Source organism: Pan troglodytes, chromosome 8 (assembly GCF_028858775.2).
Source record: "Pan troglodytes isolate AG18354 chromosome 8, NHGRI_mPanTro3-v2.0_pri, whole genome shotgun sequence".
Lineage (NCBI taxonomy): Eukaryota > Metazoa > Chordata > Mammalia > Primates > Hominidae > Pan > Pan troglodytes.
In genome coordinates, this window is record NC_072406.2 from 101,534,484 (window position 1) to 101,549,420 (window position 14,937).

Sequence of the window (14,937 nt, forward strand, 5' to 3'; positions counted from 1 at the left end):
GGCTGGGTGACACAGCAAGACTCCCTCTCAAAAAAAAAAATAATAATAATAATAATAATAATCCAGTTGACCAAGAGAATGAGATCATATGCCAGAGAAAGCAGGGGCTTAGAGTGCATACTTTCTGCAGGAATGAGTGCAAATTATCCAAGAAGGAGACATGGGAGGAGGGAGAAAATGACTGGCAGAGGACATGGCTTGCATACCTAGAATACACTCTAGCTTTCAATCACACGAGCACACACTTTTGTGTGTAGTCCAGCACTGTCTTACATGTTATTACCTGTAGAATATCTAGAGTTCTAACTAGACCAGTATTTCTCAAACTTTAATGTGCAGTGCCTACTTTCATGTGCACAATCACCTGAGGATCTTGTTAAAATGTAGACTATGATTCAGTAGATCTGGGTGGAGCCTGAGACTCTGTATTTCTCACAAGCTCTCAGGTCAAATCAAGGCCAGTAGTCTGTAAACTACACCTTGAATAGCAGAGGTATAGACTGAACTGCAACCAATTCAATCTGGTTCCATTTTTCAGTTTATCCTTTAGTCAGAAATGAAGATCATACCAGCACATTTTCCTTCCTACAGCCTTCTCTCTCTTTCAGTAACTCATCTCTTGAGATCTCAGATAAGAAAATCTGTATTACCTCAAAAATAAGTATGTTTAATGTAAAATGGTGCAGCCACTTTGGAAAATAGTTGGACAGTTCTTCAAATGGTTAAACATAGTTACCATATGACCCAGCAATTCCATTCCTAGATACATATGTAAGAAAAAGGAAAACATGAAAACATATGTTCACACAAAACTTGTGCATGAATGTTCATAGCTGTATTATTCATGATGGCCAAAAAGTGGACCCATCAACTGATGAATTGATAAATTAAATATGGTAGAGCCACATAATGGAATATTATATGGAAACAAAAATAAGTGAAGTACTTACTGATACATGATACAACACAGATGAACCTTGAAAACATGCAAAGTGACAAAAGGCAATTTAAAAAGTCACATATTGTATGATTCTGTTTATATGAAATGTGGAACGAAGGCAAATTTATAGACACAGAAAATAGATTAGCAATTGCCTAAGGCTAGGGGAGGGGGTTGTGACGATGGGAGATGACAGCTTGAGAATGTTCTATAATTGATTGTGGTGCTGGTTGTATAACTGTGAATATAATGAAAGCTATTGAATTGTATACTTTAAATGGGTGGATTATATGATATGTGAATTATATTTTATTATAGCTGTTAAAAATGGGCACTCTTATTCCAAATATAATAAAGAAAATTTTTCTTTTGTTATCTATTTTTACTTCTAAGTTTGTTTTCATTGTGTTGTATCCTTATTAGTAGCATTTTGAATACTGTCATTGCTTTCACATTCGGTAGATATGTTAGATAAGTTATGTATTCTATTTTCTGAGTTGGGTGTGCTATGAAAATCTGGTCCCATCTGATTTTATATTTAAATACTCATACGCAGGAACCTTACTGATTGGCAAATTGGCACAAAGAAAGAGTCCAAATACAGAAGAGAATTTGACTCCATATGTAAGTTCAAATCTGCATGTGTACAAGTTTAAGAATAATGTGAATTTATGCCCGAGCGCAGTGGCTTACGCCTCTAATCCCAACACTTTGGGAGGCCAAGGCGGGCGGATCACGAGGTTTAGAGATCGAGACCATCCTGGCCAACATGGTGAAACCCCATCTCTACTAAAAATACAAAAATTAGGTGGGTATGGTGGTGGGTGCCTGCAGTCCCAACTATTCGGGAGGCTGAGGCAGGTGAATTTCTTGAACCCAGGAGGTGAATGTTGCAGTGAGCCAAGATTGTGCCACTGCACTCCAGCCTGGCTACAGAGCGAGACTCTGTCAAAAAGAAAAAAAAGAATAGTATGAATTTCTTAATGATGCAGAATGTTATTCAGTCACCATGTGCAACTGTTGCAAATACTGCTAATTCATGAGTACTTTTTGAGCCAGGAATTAGAACAAAAAGAAAAGCAAGAAAATGGACAATAGGTCCTACTGTACTGGAAAAATAATTATTCATTACATAAGAATCTATTGCATTCTGGTGAAAGACAGTCTTTGAGCAGTTTGCTGAATTTGCCTTTTCTCTGATCTTTATTGCTACAATCCTCTCTGAACTCCAAAGCAGAATCTGTCTCTAATATAATCAGCTCCCTCACAATGCACAAACATGCATGATATAATCTCCATTCATTGTGAGCAAAGAAGGGAAGATAGGCAACCTTTCCCTGGGCTGGATGTTTAGGGTTTCAAGTCCAATTCTACCAGAATTATGCACTGGATTCTGAGTAACAGAGGTGCTATTTGTTCTTTTAAAATTTTACATGTTTGTATCTGTGATATATGGGACCCTCTAAAGCATGGGGCCAAAGGCACCTTCTAACTGGGTATAAGGATGGTATTTATACCATTTATGATATCACAAATATATGTACCTTTTATAAAGATATGTCACATTATTATCACCAAGATAACAAATTGTTAAGTTAAACAACCAATCAGAATTAGACTTCTCCAAGTTGCAGGTTACTTTCTTAGACTATAACAACCTCTGAACTTGAAGTATCTCATGAGACTCTGTTGTTGGAAACACCATATGTCATGTTAATTTTGCTACACAAGAGTCTCTGCTTTGTGCAGCTACAGGATGGAGGAAACGCTTCTAGCTAACAATTCCTTCATCATCAAGTTAGTCATGACAACTATACTCCCTAGGTTTTTATGAATATTTACATCATGGTTGGGAAGTATTATAAAAATGAAAAGAAAAAAAAACCTCTCAGGGTAGTGTCAACTCCTTCAGAGCTCAAAGCATAAATATATAATCCATCCATTAAACAATAATATGTGTATTACTTTTGCCCATTTTACAGCTGGGTAAACTAAATTATTATCCAGAGCTTGGAGAGATAAACAGCTCACAGATCCCTCCAGGGCCTGGCTTCGTATGTTTAGTGTGAGGCAAAAAGGAAATTCTGGCTCAATGATATGGCCCCTGGAAAATTCGAGAACTAGTAAAGTAAACAGAGATAATTAAATCTAGGTCTCTAGGTCTAAATTTACTTCTGGGGGACAATTTACTGGACAAAACTACTATTTTTTTTACAAAACATTTTGGAAATCTTTCATATAACCGGCTCCCAGAAACCCCTACATCAGAATCTCCTAGAGACATTATTAAAAATGCAGTTTCAGAGGAGGTTCCAAGATGGCCAAATAGGAACAGCTCCAGTCTATAGCTCCCAGTGTGAGTGACGCAGAAGATGGTAGTTTCTGCATTTCCAACTGAGGTACTGGGTTCATCTCACTGGGGCTTGTCAGATAGTGGGTGCAGCCCACAGAGTGTGGGCCAAAGCAGGGCGGGGCATCACCTCACCCGGGAAGTGCAAGGAGTCAGGGAATTCCCTTTCCTAGCCAAGGGAAGCCATGACAGATGGTACTTGGAATATTGGGACACTCCCACCCTAATACTGCGCTTTTCCAATGGTCTTAGCAAACAGAACACCAGGAGATTATATCCCGCTCCTGGCTCAGAGGGTCCCATGCCCAGGGAGCCTTGCTCATTGCTGGCACAGCAGTCTGAGATGGAACTGCTAGGAGGCAGTGAGGCTGGGGGAGGGGCGCCCACCATTGCTGAGGCTTGAGTAGGTAAACAAAGTGGCTAGGAAGCTCAAACTGGGTGGAGCCCACCACAGCTCAAGGAGGCCTGCCTGCCTCTATAGACTCCACCTCTGGGGCAGGGTATAGCTGAACAAAAGGCAGCAGAAACTTCTGTAGACTTAAACATCCTTGTCTGACAGCTTTGAAGAGAGTAGTGGTTCTCCCAGCACGGAGTTTGAGATCCGAGAATGGACAGACTGCCTCCTCAAGTGGGAGTTAGTCTGTTACTCCTCCCTGAGTAGCCTAACTGGGAGGCACCTCCCAGTAGGGGCTGACTGACACCTCATATGGCAGAGTGCACCTCTGCGATGAAGCTTCCAGAGGAAGGATCAGGCAGCAACATTTGCCTTTCTGCAGCCTCCACTGGTGATACCCAGGCAAACAGGGTCTGGAGTGGACTTCCAGCAAACTCCAACAGACCTGCAGCTGAGGGTCCTGACTGTTAGAAGGAAAACTAAAAAACAGAAAGGACATCCACACCAAAACCCCATCTGTATGTCACCATCATCAAAGACCAAAGGTAGATAAAATCACAAAGATGGGGAGAAACCAGAGCAGAAAAGCTGAAAATTCTAAAAAATCAGAGTGCCTCTTCTCCTCCAAAGGAATGCAGCTGCTTGCCAGCAATGGAACAAAGCTGGACGGAGAATGACTTTGATGAGTTGAGGGAAGACGGCTGCAGACGATCGGTAATAACAAATTTCTTGGAGCTAAGGGAGGATGTTTGAACCCATGGCAAAGATGCTAATAACCTTGAAAAAAGATTAGACGAATGGCTAACTAGAATAAAGAGTGTAGAGAAGACCTTAAATGACGTGATGGAGCTGAAAACCATGGCATGAGAACTATATGACGCATGCACAACCTTCAGTAGCCAATTCATCAACTGGAAGAAAGGGTATTAGTGATTGAAGATCAAATGAATGAAATGAAGTGAGAAGAGAAGTTTAGAGAAAAAAGAGTAAAAAGAAATGAACAAAGCCTCCAAGAAATATGGGACTATGTGAAAAGACCAAAATACATCTGACTGGTGTACCTGAAAGTGACATGGAGAATGGAACCAAGTTGGAAAACACTCTGCAGGATATTATGCAGGAGAACTTCCCCAACCTAGCAAGGCAGGCTAACATTCAAATTCAGGAAATATGGAGAACGCCACAAAGATATTCCTCGAGAAGAGCAATTCCAAGACACATAATTATCAGATTCACCAAAGTTGAAATGAAGGAAAAAATGTTAAGGGCAGCCAGAGAGAAGGATCAGGTTACCCACAAAGGGAAGCCCATCAGACTAACAGCAGATGTCTCGGCAGAAACTCTACAAGCCAGAAGAGAGTGGAGGCCAATATTCAACATTCTTAAAGAAAAGAATTTTCAACCCAGAATTTCATATCCAGCCAAACTAAGCTTCATAAGTGAAGGAGAAATAAAATCCTTTACAGACAAGCAAAGGCTGAGAGATTTTGTCACCACCAGGCCTGCCTTACAAGAGCTCCTGAAGGAAGCACTAAACATGGAAAGGAACAACCGATACCAGCCACTGCAAAACATGCCAAAGTGTAAAGACCATTGGTGCTAGGAAGAAACGGCATCAGCTAACGAGCAAAATAACCAGCTAACATGATAAGGACAGGATCATATTCACACATAACAATATTAACCTTAAATGTAAAGGGGCTAAATGCCCCAATTAAAAGACACAGACTGGCAAATTGGCTAAAGAGTCAAGAACCATCAGTGTGCTGTATTCAGGAGAGCCATCTCATGTGCAGAGACACACATAGGCTAAAAATAAAGGGATAGAGGAAGATCTACCAAGCAAATGGAAAATAAAAAAAGCAGAGTTGCAATCCTAGTCTCTGATAAAACAGACTTTAACCAACAAAGATCAAAAGAGACAAAGAAGGCCATTACATAATGGTAAAGGGATCAATTCAACAAGAAGAGCTAACTATCCTAAATATATATGCACCCAAAACAGGAGCACCCAGGTTCATAAAGCAAGTCCTTAGAGACCTACAAAAGGTGTAGACTCCTAAACAATAATAACGGGAGACTTTAACACCCCACTGTCAACATTAGACAGATCAATGAGACAGAAAGTTAACAAGGATATCCAGGAGTTGAACTCAGCTCTGCACCAAGCAGACCTAATAGACATCTACAGAACTCTCCACCCCAAATCAACTGAATATACATTCTTCTCAGCACCACATTGCACTTATTCCAAAACTGACCACATAGTTGGAAGTAAAGCACTCCTCAGCAAATGTAAAAGAACAGAAATTATAACAAACTGTCTCTCAGACCACAGTGCAATCAAACTAGAACTCAGGATTAAGAAACTCACTCAAAACTGCTCAACTACATGGAAACTGAACAACGTGCTCCTGAATGACTACTGGGTACATAACAAAATGAAGGCAGAAATAAAGATGTTCTTTGAAACCAATGACAACAAAGATACAACACACCAGAATCTCCGGGACATATTTAAAGCAGTGTATAGAGGGAAATTTATAGCACTAAACGCCCACAAGAGAAAGCAGGAAAGATCTAAAATTGACACCTAATATCACAATTAAAAGAACTAGAGAAGCAAGAGCAAACACATTCAAAAGCTAGCAGAAGGCAAGAAATAACTAAGATCAGAGCAGAACTGAAGGAGATAGAGACAAAAAACCCTTCAAAAAATCAATGAATCCAGGAACTGATTTTTTGAAAGGATCAACATTATTGATAGACCACTAGCAAGACTAATAAAGAAGAAAAGAGAGAAGAATCAAATAGACACAATAAAAAATGATAAAGGGGATATCACCACCAATCACACAGAAATACAAACTACCATCAGAGAATACTATAAACATCTCGACGCAAATAAACTAGAAAATCTAGAAGAAATGGATAAATTCATGGACACATACACCCTCCCAAGACTAAACCAGGAAGAAGTTGAATTCCTGAATAGACCAATAACAGGGTCTGAAATTGAGGCAATAATTAATGGCCTACCAACCAAAAAAAGTCCATGACCAGATGGATTCACAGCTGAATTCTACCAGAGGTACAAAGACAAGCTGGTACCATTCCTTCTGAAACTATTCCAATCAATAGAAAAAGAGGGAATCCTCCCTAACTCATTTTATGAGGCCAGCATCATCCTGATACCAAAGCCTGGCAGAGACACAACAAAAAAAGAGAATTTCAGGCCAATACCCCTGATGAACATCGATGCAATGCAAATATCCTTAATAAAATACTGGCAAACTGAATCCAGCAGCACATCAAAAAGCTTATCCACCATGATCAAGTTAGCTTCATCACTGGGATGCAAGGCTGGTTCAACATATGCAAATTAATAAATGTAATCCAGCATAAAAACAGAACCAAAGACAAAAACCACATGATTATCTCAATAGATGCAGAAAAGGCCTTTGACAAAATTCAATAGCCCTTCATGCTAAAAACTCTCAATACACTAGGTATTGATGGGACATATCTCAAAATAATAAGAGCTATTTATGACAAACCCACAGCCAATATCATACTGAATGGGCAAAAACTGGAAGTATTCCCTTTGAAAACTGGCACAAGACAGGGATGCCCTCTCTCACCACTCCTATTCGAAACAGTGTTGGAAGTTCTGGCCAGGGCAATCAGGCAGGAGAAAGAAATAAAGGGTATTCAATTAGGAAAATAGGAAGTCAAATTGTCCCTGTGTGCAGATGACATGATTGTATATTTAGAAAACCCCATAGTCTCAGCCCAAAAGCTCCTTAAGCTGATAAGCAACTTCAGCAAAGTCTCAGGATACAAAATCAATGTGCAAAAATCACAAGCATTCCTATACACCAATAACAGACAAACAGAGAGCCAAATCATGAGTGAACTCCCATTCACAATTGCTTCAAAGAGAATAAAATACCCAGGAATCCAACTTACAAGGGATGTGAAGGACCTCTTCAAGCAGAACTACAAACCACTGCTCAATGAAATAAAAGAGGACACAAACAAATGGAAGAACATTCCATGCTCATGGATAAGAAGAATCAATATCATGAAAATGGCCATACTGCCCAAGGTAATTTATAGATTCATGCCATCCCCATCAAACTACCAATGACTTTCTTCACAGAATTGGAAGAAACTACTTTAAAGTTCATATGGAACCAAAATAGAGCCTGCATTGCCAAGACAATCCTAAGCCAAAAGAACAAAGCTGGAGCCATCACACTACCTGACTTCAAACTATACTACAAGGCTACAGTAACCAAAACAGCATGGTACTTGTACCAAAACAGAGATATACACCAATGGAACGGAACAGAGCCCTCAGAAATAATACCACACATCTACAACCATCTGATCTTTGACAAACCTGACAAAAACAAGAAATGGGGAAAGGATTCCCTATTTAATAAATGGTGCTGGGAAAACTGGCTAGCCATATGTAGAAAGCTGAAACTGGATCCCTTCCTTACACCTCATACAAAAATTAATTCAAGATGGATTAAAGATTTAAATGTTAGACCTAAAAACATAAAAACCCTAGAAGAAAACCTAGGCAATACCATTCAGGACATAGGCATGGGCAAGGACTTCATGACTAAAACAATGGCAACAAAAGCCAAAATTGACAAATGGGATCTAATTAAACTAAAGAGCTTCTGCACAGCAAAAGAAACTACCATCAGAGTGAACAGGCAACCTACAGAGTGGGAGAAAATTTTTACAATCTACCCATCTGACAAAGGACTAATATCCAGAATCTACAAAAAACTTAAACAAATTTACAAGAAAAAAATCAAACAACCCCATCAAAAAGTGGGCAAAGGCTATGAATGGACACTTCTCAAAAGAAGACATTTATGCAGTCAACAGACACATGAAAAAGAGCTCATTATCACTGGCCATCAGAGAAATGCAAATCAAAACCACAATGAGATGCCATCTCACACCCGTTAGAATGGCCATCATTAAAAAGTCAGTAACAACAGGTGCTAGAGAGGATGTGGAGAAATAGGAACACTTTTACACTGTTGGTAGGACTGTAAACTAGTTCAACCATTGTGGAAGACAGTGTGGTGATTCCTCAAGGATCTAGAACTAGAAATACCATTTGACCCAGCCATCCCATTACTGGGTATATACCCAAAGGATTATAAATCATGCTGCTATAAAGACAAATGTACATGTATGTTTATTGCAGCACTATTCACAATAGCAAAGACTTGAAACCAACCCAAATGTCCATCAATGATAGACTTGATTAAGAAAATGTGGCACATATACACCATGGAATACCATGCAGCCATAAAAAAGGATGAGTTCATGTCCTTTGTAGGGACATGGATGAAGCTGGAAACCATCATTCTGAGCAAACTATCACAAGGACAGAAAACCAAACACTGCATGTTCTCACTCATAAGTCAGAACTGAGCAATAAGAACAACTGGACACAGGATGGGGAGCATCACACACTGGGGCCTGTCATGGGGTAGGGGGAGGGAGGAGGGTTAGCATTAGGAGATATACCTAATGTAAATGATGAGTTAATGGGTGCAGCACACCAACATGGCACATGTATACATATGTAACAAACCTGCGTGTTGTGCACATGTATCCTAGAACTTAAAGTAAAATTTAAAAAAATGCAGTTTCGAGCTTGGGGTTAAGATGGTAAACTAGAAGCAACTCATGTGCCAGGCTATCACGGAAAGGAAACAAAAGGGCTAGTGAGCATTGACCCTGCAGGCCAATCATCTGAGAAATCATGTCAGGGATTCGGGATCCTTCAAGATGTAAGGGGATTACAGAGAGCAGAAAGGGGTGAAGCTAGATACCAGCCTGTCTGGGCTCAGCGTGGATCCAGGAGAATTTCTCCAACACTGGAAAGGGTGAGTGAGTGAGAACCCCCTAGGGGATTCACACTCTCGACAGGGACCTGTGCAAGACTGGAAATGGGAGAATGCCCCTGAAACCCCTGCCCACCCCCGACCCCACCACTATGCTTCTAGACTGAGGCAGAGAGCCCCCCAGACATTTTGGAGGGCAACTCTCTAGTCCAAGGAGACTTCTGCAAGCCTTGTGCCCCCAAGAAGACCAGCACTGGTGCTATAGCCCAATAAAGGCTGCAGTCCCAGTGCCTAGGAGCGGTAAGATTGCCCCATCTCAAACCCTTTCTGGATGCGGCTTGGTGCCAGCTTCCAGCCTACTGGTCCTACTTCTCTGTCTGAACTCAGCCAGTGACCATAGCCTCCTGTTCTCCCAGGAAGCACCTGGAGGGCAAGACAGGTGACTACACCTACCCCTGCCACTGGTTGCCAGGCAGGCAACACTTGCTAGAGCTTCCATCCCAGTGGTTCCACTTCTGTCTGAATTCAGCCAGAGAGCACAGCCTCCTGTTGTCCTGGGAAACATTCAGGCAAGGTAGGCAACCCCACCTACCCTGGCCTCTTGTAGCCAGGCAAGCCATGCCTGCTAGAGCTTCCAATTTATGTCCCACAGCCAAATTCTCATTTCCCATTCCTTTATAAAATTCTTGTTTCTGTTGGTTCAACATACACAAATCAATAAATGTGATTCACCACATAAGCAGAACTTAAAACTGAAACCACGTGATCATCTCAATAGATACAGAAAAGGCTTTTGATAAAATTCAACATCCATTAATGTTAAAAATCCTCAACAAACTAGATATTGAAGGAACATACCTCCAGATAATAAGAGCCATCTATGATAAACCCAAGGTCAACATCATACTGAATGGGTGAAAGCTGAAAGATTTCCCCTTGAGAACTGGAAAAATACAGGGATGCCCACTCTTAGCACTCCTATTCAACAGAGTACTGCTAGCATGAACAAGCAGGCAAGAGAATGAAATAAAAGGCACCTAGATAGGAAGAGAGGAAGTCAAACTATCTATCTTTGCAGACAATTTGATTGCATACCTAGAAAACCCCCACATCTCTACCCAAAAGCTCGTAGGTCTAATAAACAGCTTCAGCAAAGTTCCAGGATACAAAATCAACATACAAAAATGAGTAGCATTCCTATACACTAACAAAATCCAAGCCGAGAGCCAAATCAGGAAGGCAATCCCATTCACAATAGCCACAAAAAGAATAAAATACCTAGAAATACAGCTAACGCAGGAGGTGAAAGATCTCTACAATGAGAATTACAAAACATTGTTCAAAGAAATCAGAGATGACACAAACAAATGGAAATGCTCATGGAGAGGAAGAATCAATATTGCTAAAAGCCATACTACCCAAAGCAATTTACAAATTCAATGCTATTCCTAACAAGCTACCAATGACAGTCTTCATAGAATTAGAAAAACCTATTTTAAAATTCCTATAGAACAAAAAGTGCTCAAATACCCAAAGCAATCCTAAGCAAAAAGAACAAAGCTGGAGGCATCATGTTACCTGACTTTGAACTATATTATAAGGCTACAGTAACCAAAATAGCATGGTACTGGTACAAAAACAGACACATAGACCAATGGAACAGAATAGAGAGCCCATGTTACCTGACTTTGAACTATACTACAAGGCTACAGTAACCAAAATGCATGGTACTGGTACAAAAACAGACACATAGACCAATGGAACAGAATAGAGAGCCCAAACATAAGAGCACACACCTACAACCATCTGATCTTCAACAAAGCTGACAAGAACAAGCAATGGGGAAATGATTCCCTGTTCAACAAAGGGTGCTGGGATAACTGGCTAGCCATATATAGAAGACTGAAATTGGACCCCTTCCTTACATCATATGTGGAAATCAACTCAAGATGGATGAAATGTAAAACCTAAAAATATTAAAACCCTGGAAGATAACCTAGGAAATATGATTCTCAACATAGAAACCAGCAAAGATTTCATGATGAAGACACCAAAAGCAACTACGACAAAACCAAAAATTGACAAACGGGACCTAATTAAACTAAAGAGCTTCTGATAGCAAAAGAAACTATCAACAGAGTAAACAAGCAACTGACAGATGGGAGAAAATATCTGCAAACTATGCATAACCAAAGGTCTAATATTGAGAATCTATAAGAAACTTAAGCAAATTAACAAGCAAAAAAGCAAACAGCTCCATTAAAAAGTGGGCAAAGGACATGAATAGACACTTTTTAAAAGAAGACATGCATGCGGCCAGTAAGAATATGAAAAAATATGTGGTGTTTGGTTTTCTGTCCTTTGTGATATTTTGCTGAAAATGATGGTTTCCAGCTTCATCCATGTCCCTGCAAAGGACACAACTCATCCTTTTTTATGGATGCATTGTATTCCATGGTGTATATGTGCCACATTTTCTTTACCCAGTCTATTGGGTTGGTTCCAAGTCTTTGCTATTGCAAATAGTGCCGCAATAAACATACGAACCAACATGGCACATGTATACCTATGTAACAAACCTGCACATTGTGCACATGTACCCAAGAAATTAAAGTATAATAATAAAAAAGAAAATAAATTTCTGCCTTCAGATACCCTAAAAAAAGAATATGAAAAAATACTCAATATCACTAATCATTAGAAAAATGCAAATCAAAACCACAATGAGATATCATGTCATACCAGTCAGAATGACTATTATTAAAAAGTCAACAAAAATAACAGATGCTGGTGAGGTTACAGAGAAAAGGGAACACTTATAAACTGCTGGTGAGAATGTAAATTCGTTCAGTCACTATGGAAAGCAATGTGGTAATTTCTCAAAGAACTTAAAATAGAAGTACCATTCAACCCAGCAATCCTATTATTGGGTACATACCCAAAGGAATATAAATCATTCTGCCATAAAGACACATGTTCAAGTATGTTCATCATAGCACTATTCACAATAGCAAAGACATGGACTCAACCTAAATGCCCATCAACAGAAGACAGGATAAGGAAAATGTGGTACATATACACCATGGACTACTATGCGGCCACAAAAAAAAGAATATCATGTCCTTTGCAGTAATGTGAATGGAACTGGAGGCCATTATCCTAAGTAAACTAATGCAGGAAGAGAAAACCAAATACTGCATGTTCTCACTTATAAGTGGGAACTGAACATTATGGACACAAAGAGGGGAACAACAGACACTGGGGCCTACTTGAGGGTAAAGAATGGGTGAAGAGAGAGGACTGAAAAACTACCTATCATGTACTATGTTTATGAGTGGGGTGACTAAATAATCTGTACACTAAAGCCTCATGACATGCAATTTACCTAAATAACAAACCTGTACGTGTATACCTGAACATAAAATATAAGTTAAAAAAAAAACCTACAATGAGATATGATCTTACCCTAGTTAAAACTGCTTTTATCCAAAAGACAGGCAATAACAAATGCTGGCAAGGATGTGGAAAAAAGGAAACTCTTGTACACTGTTGGTGGGAATGTAAACTATTATAACTACTATGGATAACAGTTTGGAGGTTCCTCAAAAAACTAAAAATAGAACTACCATATGATCCAGTAATCCCACTGCCAGGAATATATCAAAAAGAAAGGAAATCAGTACATCAAAGAGATATCTGCACTCCCATGTTTATTGCAGCACTATTCACAATAGCCAAGATTTGGAAGCAACCTAAGTGTTCATCAGCAGAAGAATGGATAAAGAAAATGTGGTACATTTACACAATGGAGTGCTCTTTAGCCATAAAAAGAATGAGATCCTGTCATTTGCAACAACATGGATAGAAGTGGAGGTCATTATAAGTGAATTAAGCCAGGCACAGAAAGACAAATTTTACATATTCTCACTTGTTTGTGGAAGCTAAAAGTATTAAGACAATTGAACTTATGGAGATAGAGATTAGAATGATGATTACTAGAGGCTGGGAAGAGTAGTAGCGGGGGAAGTGGGGATGGTTAATGGGTACAAAAATATACTTAGATAGAATTAATAAGATATAGTGTTTGTTAGAACAAGAGGATGACTATAGTCAACAATAGTTTATTACGCATTTCAAAATAACTAAAAGAGTATAATTGGATTGTTTGTAATACAAAGAATAAATGCTTGAAGTCATTTACCCTGATGTGATTATTACTCATTGTATGCTCGCATCAAATATTTCATGTACCCCATAAATATATATATCTACTATGTGTCCACAAACAATTTTTAAAAGTAAGAATTGGCTTAAAAAATGCTGTTTCCTGGGCCCCACCCTAGACTGATGGTCAGATACCTAATGTTGACAAAAAAAAGTCAAACTCTGTAAAACATTTGAAGAGATTTATTCTAAGCCAAATATGAATGACCTATGGCCTGTGACACAGCCCTCAGGAGATCCTGAGAACATGTGCCAGGCCACAACTTGGTTTTATACATTTTAGGGAGACATAAGGCATCAATCAATACATGTAAGATGTACATTGGCTAGGTCCAGAAAGGTGGGACAATTGGAAACAGGGAAGCGGGGCAGCTTCCAAGTCATAGGCAGATTCAAAGATTTTCTGATTGACAATTTGTTGAAAGAGTTATTATCAATAGAAAGGAATGTTTGGCGACATTCAATAGAAATTCAGTAGACAATCAATAGAAAGGAATGTCTGGGTTGTGGAGACCAAGGTTTTATTATGCAGATGAAGCCTCCAAGTAGCAGGCTTCAGAGAGAATAGGTTGTAAATGTTTCTTAATACACTTAAAAAGAGCATGTTCTGGCTGGGTGCAGTGGCTCATGCCTGTAATCCCAGCACTTTGGGAGGCCAAGGTGGTTGGATCACCTGCTATCAGGAGTTCAAGACCAGCCTGACCAACATGGCGAAACCTCGTCTCTACTAAAAATACAAATATTAGCCGGGCATGGTGGTGGGTGCCTGTAATCCCAGCTACTCGGGAGGCTGAGGCAAGAGAATCACTTGAACCCAGGAGGCAGAGGTGGCAGTGAGCCGCGATCATGCCACTGCATTGCAGCCTGGGCAACAGAGTAAGACTCTGTCTCAAAAAAAAAAAAAAAAAAAAAAAAGAGTGTGTTCTATTAGTAATTCCAAAAGGAAAAAGGATGTAATGAGGCATATCCAGCTTCCCCTTCACATCAGTTTTCAGGTTAACTGTGGAATGCCCTTGGCCAAAAGCAGGGGTCCAGTCACATGGTTGGTGAGCATGGCCTTAGAATTTAATTTTTTGGTTTACATTAGGAATGCTTCCACATTCTCTCAAACAAATTTTAGTCACAGTTTTGAATAACGTACTCTGGC

At 39.6% G+C, this 14,937-nt stretch overlaps 1 long non-coding RNA gene across 1 annotated transcript in view; it reads right to left on the minus strand.

Moving 5' to 3' along the window:
- The window catches only part of LOC107966788 (uncharacterized), a 66,017-nt gene that overhangs the window by 36,204 nt on the left and 14,876 nt on the right, over window positions 1-14,937 (minus strand). The window lies entirely within an intron of this gene.